Consider the following 13,385-nt stretch of genomic DNA (forward strand, 5'->3'; position numbering starts at 1 on the left):
GAGCCCAACCGCACCGCCACACCGCGCCGTTGCTCCAGGCCGCCGCGCCATTACTCCGATCTAGTGAGCTTTGTGCCTCGTTGGTCGCTGCGCCCCACGTGACATCACCATGGTTCCAAGCTGCCGAGCCCCACATGTCGTCACCGTGGTTCCAAGCTAGCTGCCGCGCCCCACCACTACACCACAACACTGCAACACCGTCAGACATCTGACGCTAAAAATTTTGTTTATCGATGGATGATCTGACGCTATATCTCACAGATGATATGTCTCGGAATCCTCATTTAGTGATTTACTATCTGACGCTATAGATAATCATGTATAGCGTCAATCTGTCTGTCCCTAAAAAGATATACAACGTCAATCTATCTGACGCTAAAAAGAAGTGGCCCCCACCCAGCTCGCCCATCGGGCTTACATTGAGCTCGCGCGCCTGCTTGCTTTGAGTTCGCGCACAAAATTTTAGCGTGGGCCCACAAATACAGTGACAATTGACAAACCCTAGATGCTTCTCACCCCCACTCCAATCCCAAATCCAGCCACCGCTACCCTCTCCCTGCCCCCGCTCCCTCTCACTGCCTCTCGCCGATCCGCCGCGCCGCCCCGGATCTGCCGCCTCCCTCCTCCCGCCGGCGGTCGGCCCCTCCCCTCCTCTCCTCCCGCCGGCGGCCGATCCTGGCCCCTCCCCTCCTTGCCCCGCGCTGCCCTGGATCTGCCCTGGATCCGCCGCCTCTCTCCTCTCGCCGGCGCCACCCCGGATCCGCTGCCTCCCTCCTTCGCGTGGCAGATGGCGCATCGGCCTCCTCCGCGTGCAGCCCCAGGATGGCAGCCAGGCGGTATGACACAGATCCGGCAGGCGAGCGGTGGTGGTGGCGGCAAGTAGGTACTCAATCAATGTTCCCTCTGCTTCGCTTCATGGCTTACTGCGCTCCTAAATCGAACCCCAGATCCTCATTCCTAGCGTGATTGTGGCAACCTGCTGGAGCGAGCACCGCCTGTTTGCACTCTCGTCCGCAGCCGCATCCTTCCCACTCGCTGCATTCGTTCTATTGCCCGCTCACGGCGTCCGTCGGCAACCTATGTTGCCCATCCGTCGCGTCCGCCAACAAGGTCGTTGTATCCAGTTCAATGTTCGGCAAGGTACACACACGATCACTGCTAATCTTGCAGATGACTTGCATTGGATATAGTGGTTTTGTTACTGAATTGGTTGTGTATGTGAAATCCGGTAGATTCATTAATGATTTGGTTGTGTATGTGAAAGGACAGCCATTTGGTTCTTCGTGGAGTAGTATTCAGGGCCGACGTTTGTGCGAACCAATTGGCAATTGCCCTTTTAATTATAGAGGTCATGGAGCTATTAGGAGTTGATTGGACCTAAGCAGCTTGAGTCAACACGTAGAGCTGATGTCCTTCTCTATATATGCCACTATGCGCCCAATGTTTAGTTTTTTAGATTGTTACTGTCTAACCATAGACTGCTTAGAAGAACTATGAGTGACCTCACCTGCTTATATTCGGTAATGAGCAGGAAACAGTTGGTCACCTATTTTTTGATTGATGTGTGGGCGTGTGGCATCTTGTGTTTAGTTTCTAAAATGATGGAAATTGATTTTACTCAGCACTTTTAATATGTGGTGCGTTTATGGATTAGTAATGAGAAATATGCTACAACAGTGCTTATAGAACTATCAAAATCCTGTGCGTTTTCAGGGAAAGAAGGCTTATCACTGGCAGGTAATGAAGATGGACTGCTCACATATTCTCATCCAGGAGCTTGGTAAGTGGGAAAAATTGCAATTTCTATCTTATGTTTGGCTTCATAGAGGGTTATATGCAGAGAAGAGGTAGCTTTACATCTAGAATTTGCAGTACATGTGCCTGTAGGGGCTGAGATAGTAAGAGCCTCTTTTCAGTGCTTTGTAATTTTGCTTATCTGTACCCACTATTTAACTATGAGTTGCTAATTTTGTCTCTCACTATAACAGAAGTATAACAAGGCCATACTGCTAGCTCAAAGGTAAATATCTCTTTCCAATGTTTTATCTCCCTTTGAATCTTACCGTACTCAGTAGACTGAATCTCAATTCACCTTTTTTACATACTGGGCCAAATTACTTGGAAGCTTTCATGATGAAACAGCCAAAGCATGGTGATTGGTAATGGCCTTCTCAGTTTGCTTTGGTACTTCTCAAATACATGTTTAGCTTGCATATGCCACATTCTTATGTAAATTTGTTTATTTGCTTGGAATTTACGTTTTGAAATTCCATTGATTGAGACTTTGTCAGCACATACTTATTCTTTAATCAATGGTTGTCACTTTAATTGGGCCAATGCTAGCTTACAACAGCAATAGGTGTATACCCTGTATTCAGTAGAGTATATATATCATAGTGTTATAAGATTTGCTTTTTTTTGCAATGTTTTAGTGACTGATACCATTTTTGTCCTGCTGCTTGTATTTCTAATTTTATGATTAGTGATTACATGCTCGCTGCAATTATACCCTGGATCATTAGCATTCATTATGTTGGCAAAATTAGCTACCCAGCCTATAACTCTGTACAACATGTATATCATTTCAGTGGCCTTGTTACCATTGATTTTGGACTAGCTTGCAGAAAAGCTATTTTTCTAGGCAGCTTGTAAGATATTTCTTTTCAAGTTTGGATAAGATTAAATTTTCTCTTGAGTTGTGAAGCAGGTGCACAGATAGGGTAAAGACCCGCTGTCACCGTCAAACGTCAAACGACTCCTCTGCCCAGCCGCCGTCGAGTGGTTTAGGAGTATATAAATTGATGTTAACTGCACGTTAATCAGATATTCTATGAGTCTTTTTGTTTTGGACCTCGGGGATAGGCACACGCGGCGACCTCGGGGATAGGCGCCGCTGTGCTGCACGTTAATCAGAGATTATATAAATTGATGTTAATCGAGTGGTACCAGTATTGTTTCCTGAGGAGCGTGCAAGAAGTGCAAGTAGCTGTTTGCTGGTTCTGTAGGGGTTATGGGTGTAATTTTTTTTATTTCAAGCTGTTATGTGGTATTGCTTCGTCTCAGTTTCTCAATGCCAGATCCAGAGAATGGGAAAACCGTGGGCTCTGTTACCATTGTCCCTTTTCACAGAACTTTCAAGACTGTTCTGCATTTTTTTTTTGTCTTTTATCACACTGGCATATGCATTTGCAGTCCCTCAGTTATCATGATTTGTTATTCTTCTGCAGATTTTTGCTCCATCTTAGGAGCTGAGCAAGCAAGGTTGTATCCTGGAGGCTGCTATTGAAGCAAGTGCTACTGCAATTATCAATCTCAAGGATAGCCTAAATGAATGGAATAGTAAAGTGGAAGATGGTGACTGTGGAACCACAGTGAGTTAAATTGTGTTTACCAATTCAATTCAATGCTTATTTGACTACTGCTATTTTAGGATTGAGAAATTCACTGCTGTTCTTTTCAGATGTGTAGAGGTGCAACAGCTATTCTTGAAGATATGAAAAAGCGGTAAGTTAAAAGCACTACAAATCATTGGCAAGAAGTTTTTTATTCTTGAAATGTAGATTAGAAATATGATAATTGTGCTGCTGACATGTGATAAAAAGACGATATATGAACTCCCACCTGGTTTTACTAGCTTTAGTATATAACGCTGGTTCCTGTCCAGTGAAAATCATATACATGATGCTGATGATTCTCATTAGTTCTATCACCGTATCACACTTCATTTCTAGCCAGTGTCTTTTTTGTATCATTTTCCTGATATTATAATCGGGTTAGCTAATTTTATGATATAATTTGTTTTTTTTCATGTAAAATATGACCAAAATTTAGTGCATTTTTCTCTATTCCAGTTACCCTATGGGATGATGCAGCTGGAACAATAAATGAAATTGGGGCAACAATCCGAAGGGTGATGGGTGGAACAAGTGGAATCTTGTATGATAATTTGTGCTTTCCGAAGGATATTCTTATTGTCTCTAAAGGAAATAGATGAGATGGTGAGCTTATCTATGTGAGCAGTTCTAAAGTTTTGGTCAAATTTGTGAAGATGCATGTATGTTTGTTGAAGTTGAATCTTAGTTGTGTAGTGACATTTGTATTATTGTGGACAATTATTGATGGATTAATTTTTATTTTTTTAACCATTTAAAATTGTCTTGTTGGACTGTCTGTCGCTAAAACCATATGTACCATCGCACAGTCCGTCGCTAAAAAGTAGCAATGGACTATCTGTCGCTATAAATATTCAGGGCAGTAGACTGTCTGTCGCTAAAAGTATTGTCTGACGCTAAAGATTTTTAGCGACAGGACTTACAGCATTCTGCATAAGTCTATCGCTATAACTTTTTAACGTCAGATCGTCTGTCGCTGTAGCCGCTTTTAGCATCAAATCGTCCATCGCACAACGTATTTCATCGAGAGAAGGAAGAAAAAACAGGTACAAAGTAGGCAGCCCTCTGGTAATGATGATTACCGAGAAGTCGTGCGGGGAAGGATTCACAAACCTGCTATTACACAAGCCGCAGCACGACAAAACAGAAAGCTACAAAGCAATACTCGTAGGAGAAGAAGCGACTGCAAATGCCTGTAACCTGTGACTGCCCACTCTCTGTCTTCTTCGTTGATGAGTTGTAAGTTGTAACAGAACAATAGGAGCCGACGCTGTCCCCTGGAACTCACAGAGAACGCAAGTAACAGTTGCCTGCAGCCCGTGGCGCCTTCTCCTTTCATTAATCAAGCCATTACAAACAGCGGCGGATCCAGGAAATATTTTAGGGGGACTGAACAACACTGCTGCTCGATCTTAAGTCTCAGCCCCCCTATACTATAGAACTTTGCCTAAAAATTCATAGGGGCTCTACAGTAATTTGCACTGATTCGGTTTGGGTAGGGGGGGCTTGAGTCCCCCCGCCCCACCGCTGGATCCGCCCCTGATTACAAACGACGGAGAGCTTAGTCTCCTGCAAGCAGATGAGGGACAAACATTCGTCTACAACCAACTGACGCACGACGTTACGACGCGCCCGGCCATTTTTTGTGTTGACATAAGCAACAAGCATGCGACAGTACGTAGAAGCAACCACCATTGGTCTACCGAGCATCAACCTCGACGTCCTGAACTTCCGAGACAAAGTCATCGAAGGAAGTCATCATCCTGGAAGGCCTTGAAGGCCTCGTGTTTGCTTGCCGACAGCAAAGACAGACTCGAATTTCTTGAAAGCTTCAGAGTCAACAGAACGAACTGAGGTTGCGTTGGCTGCCATAGGCTTTGCGGCCAGCCGACCACTCCTTCTCAGCGACACATCGCCTCACTCGATCTTTGCCACTCTATAAACTTTGAAGGTGATCATCGCAGGTCCCTAAACTTGGTCGACGGTATCATCTTGGTCCAAATGTGGTCTAACCCACTCTATAAGCTGGCGTAGCACATTGATGGTACGTTAGACGTGGATCCAATATGTGTCAATTAATCAATCATTATTTATATAATATTTATCATCAAATTATAAATTATATAAAATAAGTTACATCAGCAAAAAAAATTAAAGTATTAAAATAATTTACAACAACAAATATATTAGGTTTAAACTAAAATAGAAAATACTAAAATTAATTTAATATTTATGTATCATTAATATTATTAAAATAATATTAAAAGTTACATATAGTATTAAAAGTTCTAATACTACGATACTACTATTAAAAGTATTATAGTATTATAGTATAATATTATAATACTATTAATAATGGCAACATATATATCAGGTGCAAATCAACCAACTTGTGCAAATTTGGAAACTATCAATCAGGACCACTAGATGTTGATCCAATGGATGGGGTGAGGGGGCTTAAGTGCAAAAAAAAGGCCGGCGGGTGGGGGGCTTAAGCGCAAAAAAATCCCACCTCTCACCCCATCTATTGAATCAGCATTTAGTAGTCCTAATTGGTAGTTTTCAAGTTTGTACAGGTTGATTGATTTGCACCTGATACGTTGCCATTAATAATACTATTATTAAAAGTTCTAATACTATAATACTACTATTAAAAGTAGTATAGTATTATAGTATTAAAACTTTTAATAATAGTATTATATAGTATTTACTATACTACTTTTAATAGTAGTATGATAGTATTAGAACTTTAATAATTGTATTATAGTATTAAAAGTTTTAATAATAATATTATAGTATTATAGTATTAATAATAGAGAAAAGTTATTTCTATAATATTACTATTAAAACTTTAAAAATAGTTCTAAAATTAGAAGTAATTTTTAATAGAGAAAACTTTTAATGCTAAGTTTAAGGCCCCACAGATATTACTTTAAAAGTTCACGAACCTTGATGCTCGAGCCAAGTTGAGTGACGGTCGGTGAATTTTGCTCAGTTGCTATCATCATCATCATCACGAGTTCACGACCACCCCAGCCATCGTCATCCGGCGAGCTGAGCGGGGTAGTCCAATCCTGGAACTCGACAATGCGCAGACGAACTAGATACGTCAGCGCCGGCAACTCCGGGATGCCGATTATCTTTTCATCCGGAATCAGCCTCGGATGCACGCACCAGCAAGCGACGAACAGCTCACGATCATCCTCATCAACGGCCTCTGGCGGAGCGATCTCAACCTGTGCGCACGACGAGCCGAGGACGGTCTGCGTGACGCTGGCCGATCGGGCATGAGAGGGAATTCCCATCATCCCAACAAGAACTCGAAATCTGAAAGAGCGCGCGGACGCCATGGAGGTCCTCCGCCACCGTTTCCAAATGAGGGAAAAAGGCGCACCCGGCACAGGCGTGCCCAACATGAGCTCCATCTCCTCCCGACACTGAAATCACACGATGAAGTCCTCAGGTGTGTGGCAGCGAACAGAGACGCGGTCCGCCGGTACCCCGAACGCCTGGAACAGGTGTTGGCCGACCATCTCAGGCGACACAGGCGGACGAGTGCCCCCCCACGACTGCGACTAAGGCCAAGGAGAGGGCCTGCTCGGCCGCGTGGAGCTCGGCAGAGCGAGGGACGACGACAAGCTCGGTGAAGCGGCGAGGCGCGGCCGCCGGAGCTGCAAGCTGCGGAGCGGCTTCAAACACAGCACGCGCGGCACCCTGGCCCGGGGAAGGCGGAACCTGCGGAACAGCATTGCTCGCCGGGGCAGTGCGGCGCGGCACCCTGGCCCGGGGAGGGCGGCGCACAACACCGTGGCACCGAGGGGGAACGACCGGTGGAGACAGAGCGACCGGACGTAGTGTCGTAGTCGGGAGCCGGTTGCTGTCGAGGCGAGGTTCTCCGCCGAGGGGTTGCACGCCGGCCACCAAACGCACGCGACGGGGAGCGACCACGCTTCGCGTCCCGCTGCAGCCGATGCGGCGCCATGGGACAATGCCGCGCCTGGTGGCCCTCGCACTTGTAGTGAAAGCATCTGGCCGGCACTGTGCAGTTCGCCTTGACATGATCATTGGCGAGATAGTTGAAGCAGAGCCCCACTGACAGTCTTGCTTGTAATCCTGTGTTCCCGCTCATTCAAATTCAGGTAGAGTAGTGTTGAGCACGGCTTGGACGATCATATCCTCCCGTGCGCGTCGTTGTATTCGTGGCCACGACGAGGCGCTTCGTTCGCGTCGTGGCGAGTGCTGCCCGCGGTCTGCGGCATGGCCTGGTGTGTGGGATGGCGCACAACGCAGAGGTCGTGGCGCGCATAGCGAGCATGCAGGAGAGCGAGAGAATAGCTCCGCCACTCCCTGGTAGTTTCCTCTCTTAGCTTTTGTAGCTTGTGTATAAGTAGGATCTAAAATATTCAGAAAAGCTGATGCAATCTTGCTACGGCACCAAAAATCTGCTTGTGTCCATTTTGCTCTTGTTCTTGTCTGTGAGTTCGAGAGCTCGCCGGGAAGAATTCCGGCTGACATTTGGCCTCAGAGCTGACCGATCCAGGGATCATGCCGCGGTACTCCGTCCCACCCAGCGGGCGCTCGTGGACGCCACCGCGCCGAGGCCGCCACCGTCCGCTGTCGCCGTCACCAGGGCCGCGCCGAGGTCGCCGCGAGCCCGAAGTCATCATCCACCGCGCCGAGCGGGATTCCAATGGGAATTCCTCGCTCAAATTCCCCATGCTCACACGCACCAACTATCAAGAGTGGGCGATGTTGATGCAGGCGAATTTTGAGGCAGCGGGGTGGTGGTACGCCGTCGAGCCGGAGGAGGGGGACGTGATCGACTACCGCGACGACCGTCTGGCGCTCGCCGCAATCCTGCGGTCAGTGCCGGCGGAGATGCTGGGCACATTGCGCGGCAAGGGATCGGCGGCCGCCACCTGGCAGGCCGTCAAGACGATCCGCGTCGGCGTGCGGCACGTGCGAGAGGCGAGCGCGCAGCAGCTGCGGCGCCAGTTCGGCGCCATGGCTTGGAAGGATGGGGAGAGCGCGGAGGATTTCGCGAACCGCATCACCGGCCTCGCCAACAACCTTCGTGTCCTCGGCGACGACATGAAGGACGTTGAGATCGTCCGCAAGATGCTGCAGGTCGTCCCAGAGCATCTTGCTCAGGTGGCGATCTCCATCGAGACGTTGCTCGATCTCAACGACCTCTCCGTCGAGGAGGTAACGGGGAGGCTCCGCGCCGTCGAACAGCGGCGCCAGGCATCACCCGTCACCGACAACCAGGGGCGTCTGCTCCTCTGTGAGGAGGAGTGGATGGCCCGGCTCAAGCTCCGCGACTCCGGAGAGAAGGGGAGCGGGAGCGGCACCACCGGCAGCAGCGGCAGCACCACCGGCGCCAGCGGCAAGAAGCGCGGCGGCCGTGGTCGTGGCCGCGGGCGCGGCAAGAGCGACGCCTCCACATTCCGAGATGGGGCAAAAGCCCAAGCGGGAGGTGGCAGAGGCCTCAACCGGGACCAGTGCGCGCGCTGCGGTAAGTCTGGCCATTGGGCCAAAGATTGCAGGAGCAGGCCCAAAGGAGAAGCCAACGTGGCGCAGGCTGAGGAGGAGGATGAAGCCTCTCTGTTGATGGCTCACGCATCAGTCTTCCCCAACGCGCCGCCACCGCCCACCGGCGGGGCCCGAGCCGCTTCTCCCCCACCGCTGCGCATCGTCGAAGCAAAGGTCTTCGCACAACTCGATGGCTCCGTCAAGCGCGACGACGGCGTGTGGTGTCTGGACAGCGGGGCCACGAACCACATGTCTGGCTGCAGGGAGGCGTTCGTCGACATCGACACCTCTGTCCGCGGCACCGTCAAGTTTGGCGACGGGTCAGAGGTGGCGATCGTGGGGTCTGGCACCGTCCTCTTCGAAGGCAAGACCGGTGAGCATCTCCCGCTCACGGGGGTGTACTTCATCCCCAGGCTGACGACCAACATCATCAGCTACGGCCAACTCGAGGAAGGTGGGTGTGAGATCCACTCCAAGGATGGTCTTCTCCGAGTTCGCGACGCCAAGGGACGGCTGATCATCCGCATCCGTCGTTCCTCCAACCGCCTCTACGTCCTGCGCGTCAAGATCGCCCGGGCGCTCTGCCTGGCCGCGCGCCAAACTGAGGATGCGTGGCTATGGCATGAGCGGTTTGGGCACCTGCACTTCGACGCCCTGCGCAAGCTCCAGCAGCGGGGCATGGTGCGCGGGCTACCCGACGTGGACCATGTCCACCAACTCTGCTCCGACTACGTCGTCACCAAGCTCAAGAGGAGTCCGTTCCCGACGCAGGCAAAGCGGCGGGCAGAAGGCCTGCTGGATCTGGTTCATGGGGACCTGTGCGGCCCTATTACGCCGGTGACCCCCGGTGGTAAGAAGTACTTCCTCCTCTTAGTGGATGATCGGAGCAGGTACATGTGGGTGGCGATGCTTGCCGCCAAGAGCGACGCCCTCGCCGCGGTCAAGAAGTTCCAGGCGCGCGTCGAGGTGGAGACTGGGCGGCGTCTCCGCGTTCTGCGGACCGACAACGGTGGAGAGTTCACCTCTGTCGAGTTCGAGACCTACTGCGCCGAGCACGGTGTTGATCGACAGCACACTGCGCCGTACACGCCTCAACAGAACGGCGTGGTCGAGCGGCGAAATCAGTCCGTCGTCACCATGGCGCGGAGCCTGCTGAAAGGAAGAAACATGCCAGCCACGTTCTGGGGAGAGGCGGTGGCCACCGCCGTTTACCTCCTGAACCGCGCGCCCACCAAGGCCGTCGATGGCATGACGCCGTTTGAAGCCTGGCATGGACATCGGCCAGGTGTCCAACATCTGCGGACGTTCGGCTGCGTCGCGTACATCAAGGTGACGACCCCGCATCTCAGCAAGCTCGGCGATCGGGGAACTCCGGTAGTCTTCATTGGCTATGAACCCGGCGCCAAGGCGTGGCGCTTCTACGACCCCGCAGCACGCCGTGCGGTCGTGTCCAGGGACGCGGTGTTCAATGAACCCGTGCCTTGGAGCTGGCAGGACGAGGACATCGGCAGCGGCTCAGACCTCGTCATCGAGTACCTCCCCATGGAGCTTGGGGCTGATCACTTCACGACAACGTGGCGCCTAGTACCGCGGCGCAGTCCCCTTCACCAGGCTCGGCCACTACCTCAGGTGTGGGAGCACCAACGACTGCAACACCTGTGCAGCCGCCCAATGTACAGGTGCCCGAAACACCTGCGCCGGCGTCACCGCTTCCACAGCCTGAGTTTGTCTCGCCGCATCCGGGTGCGGAAGAGTACCTGGACGCCGACGCCGACGACATTGAGCCACGCTACCGCACCATCGACAACATCATTGGAGCAGCGACACCGCCGGGGTACGCCGCTCGTCAGGTTGCTGCTGAGCTCCACTTGCAGATCGAGGAGGAGCCGGCCTCTTTCGCCGAGGCTGAACGGCACCAGTCTTGGCGGCGCGCCATGATGGAGGAGATGGATGCCATTGAGAGCAACCAGACATGGCGTCTGGTGACGCTTCCGCCAGGTCATCGACCTATTGGCTTGAAATGGGTGTACAAGGTGAAGAAGGATGCCGCCGGTGAGGTCATCAAGCACAAAGCTCGGCTCGTCGCAAAGGGCTACGTCCAACAACCCGGCATCGACTTCGACGAAGTGTTCGCGCCGGTGGCCCGCATCGAGTCCGTGCGGCTGCTGCTTGCACTCGCTGCCCAGGAGGGGTGGCCGGTGCATCACATGGACGTTAAGTCCGCGTTCCTGAACGGGGAGCTGGTCGAGGAGGTCTACGTCAAGCAACCTCCCGGCTTCGCCGTCGCCGGGCACGAGAACAAGGTGTTGCGCCTGAACAAGGCGCTCTACGGACTTCGTCAAGCACCGCGCGCGTGGAACGCGAAGCTCGACGAGACGCTAGTGGCACTCGGCTTCAACCACAGCACGTCGGAGCACGCCGTCTACGCACGCGGGAAGGGCGCGTCACGGTTGCTGGTGGGGGTCTACGTCGACGACCTCATCATCACCGGGAACGACGACGCCGAGATCGCCCGCTTCAAGCAACAGATGTCCAGCAGGTTTAAGATGAGTGATCTTGGCTTGTTGTGCTTTTATCTGGGCATTGAGGTGCAGCAGGGACGCGATGGGATCAAGCTGCAGCAGTCTGCGTACGCGCGCAAGATTCTGGAGCGCGCCGGCATGGGTAGCTGTAACCCGTGCTACACTCCAATGGAGCATCGCCTGAAGCTCTCGAAGTCCAGCACTGCAGAGCCGGTGAACGCCACTGAGTACCGGGGCCTAGTCGGCTGCCTCCGGTACCTGGTGCACACCCGCCCAGACATCACCTTCGCGGTCGGCTACGTAAGTCGTTTCATGGAGCACCCCACCGTCGAGCATCTCAACGCGGTGAAGCGCATCCTGCGCTACATCGCGGGAATGATCGACTATGGCTGCCATTACAAGCCCGGAAGCAAGAACCTGAAGCTACTGGGGTACAGCGACGCCGACATGGGCGGCGACGTTGATACAAGGAAGAGCACCACTGGAGTGCTGTTCTTCTACGGCTCTTGTCCGGTGACTTGGCAGTCACAAAAGCAGAAGGTCGTCGCGTTATCATCCTGCGAAGCTGAGTACATTGCAGGGACAACGGCGGCCTGTCAAGGTGTTTGGCTGGCGCAGCTGCTTGCCGAGCTGAAGAGCGAGCAGCGCACCGTCTTTCTCCTCAAGATGGACAGCCAATCGGCTTCCTGTCTTCCACGATCGGAGTAAACATATAGATGTCAGATTTCATTTCATCCGCGAGTGTGTTGGGGATGGGAAGCTGGACATTGAGCACGTCCGCACTGAAGAGCAGATCGCTGACATCCTGACGAAACCTCTGGCGCGAGACCGTTTCTGCAAATTGCGCGAGAAGATGGGCGTCGTCAAGATCAGCAAGGACATCAGGATTAGGGGGTGAAATGACAGTCTTGCTTGTAATCCTGTGTTCCCGCTCATTCAAATTCAGGTAGAGTAGTGTTGAGCACGGCTTGGACGATCATATCCTCCCGTGCGCGTCGTTGTATTCGTGGCCACGACGAGGCGCTTCGTTCGCGTCGTGGCGAGTGCTGCCCGCGGTCTGCGGCATGGCCTGGTGTGTGGGATGGCGCACAACGCAGAGGTCGTGGCGCGCATAGCGAGCATGCAGGAGAGCGAGAGAATAGCTCCGCCACTCCCTGGTAGTTTCCTCTCTTAGCTTTTGTAGCTTGTGTATAAGTAGGATCTAAAATATTCAGAAAAGCTGATGCAATCTTGCTACGGCACCAAAAATCTGCTTGTGTCCATTTTGCTCTTGTTCTTGTCTGTGAGTTCGAGAGCTCGCCGGGAAGAATTCCGGCTGACACCCACAAGGTTGGACGGCATCGGGCGAGGAACCCTGGCCAGCTCACGGCGGCGCCAACGACGCCGGCTCTACACCTGATGGAAGCCGTTTGCATCCGGCGGAGCCAACAGCCTCGCTGGATGGACCACGACGGAGGCAATGCGCCGCGCCGGCTGATTCAGAGGCGCCGCGGCGTGCGCACGCCTTGCGGCCTCCATGAAGCCTGCCGGCGCGCCGCGCGACAACGACGATGGCGGCGCTTCTTCTCATAGTCGACGACGCTCTTTCCCTTCGCATCCGCCCTCGGAGAAGGAGGCTCAGAGGCCTCCGACGAGGCCTCCGAATCACTGAAGGAGAGGCAGCCCCCAGGACTCCGGCCAGAACGAGGCGGCGACCGGGAGCCGAAGAAAGGCTTCGCGTTCGAGTTGATGCCTTGCGACATGGAGGGACGGCCCGAAACAGCAACGGACTGGGAGCCGAGGAACGACTCCGCATTCGGATTCAGACCAGGTGACGCCAAAAGGCGTGCAAGACGCACGGCAAACTCCTCCTGTGCAGCAGCGGCGAGCGGCGGAAAGCTGCGACGGCGAGGCGGACCTGGAGCGACGGGAGGGCGAACCAGGCTCCATATATGGCGAG

Source organism: Miscanthus floridulus, chromosome 9 (genome assembly GCF_019320115.1).
Source record: "Miscanthus floridulus cultivar M001 chromosome 9, ASM1932011v1, whole genome shotgun sequence".
Classification (NCBI taxonomy): domain Eukaryota; kingdom Viridiplantae; phylum Streptophyta; class Magnoliopsida; order Poales; family Poaceae; genus Miscanthus; species Miscanthus floridulus.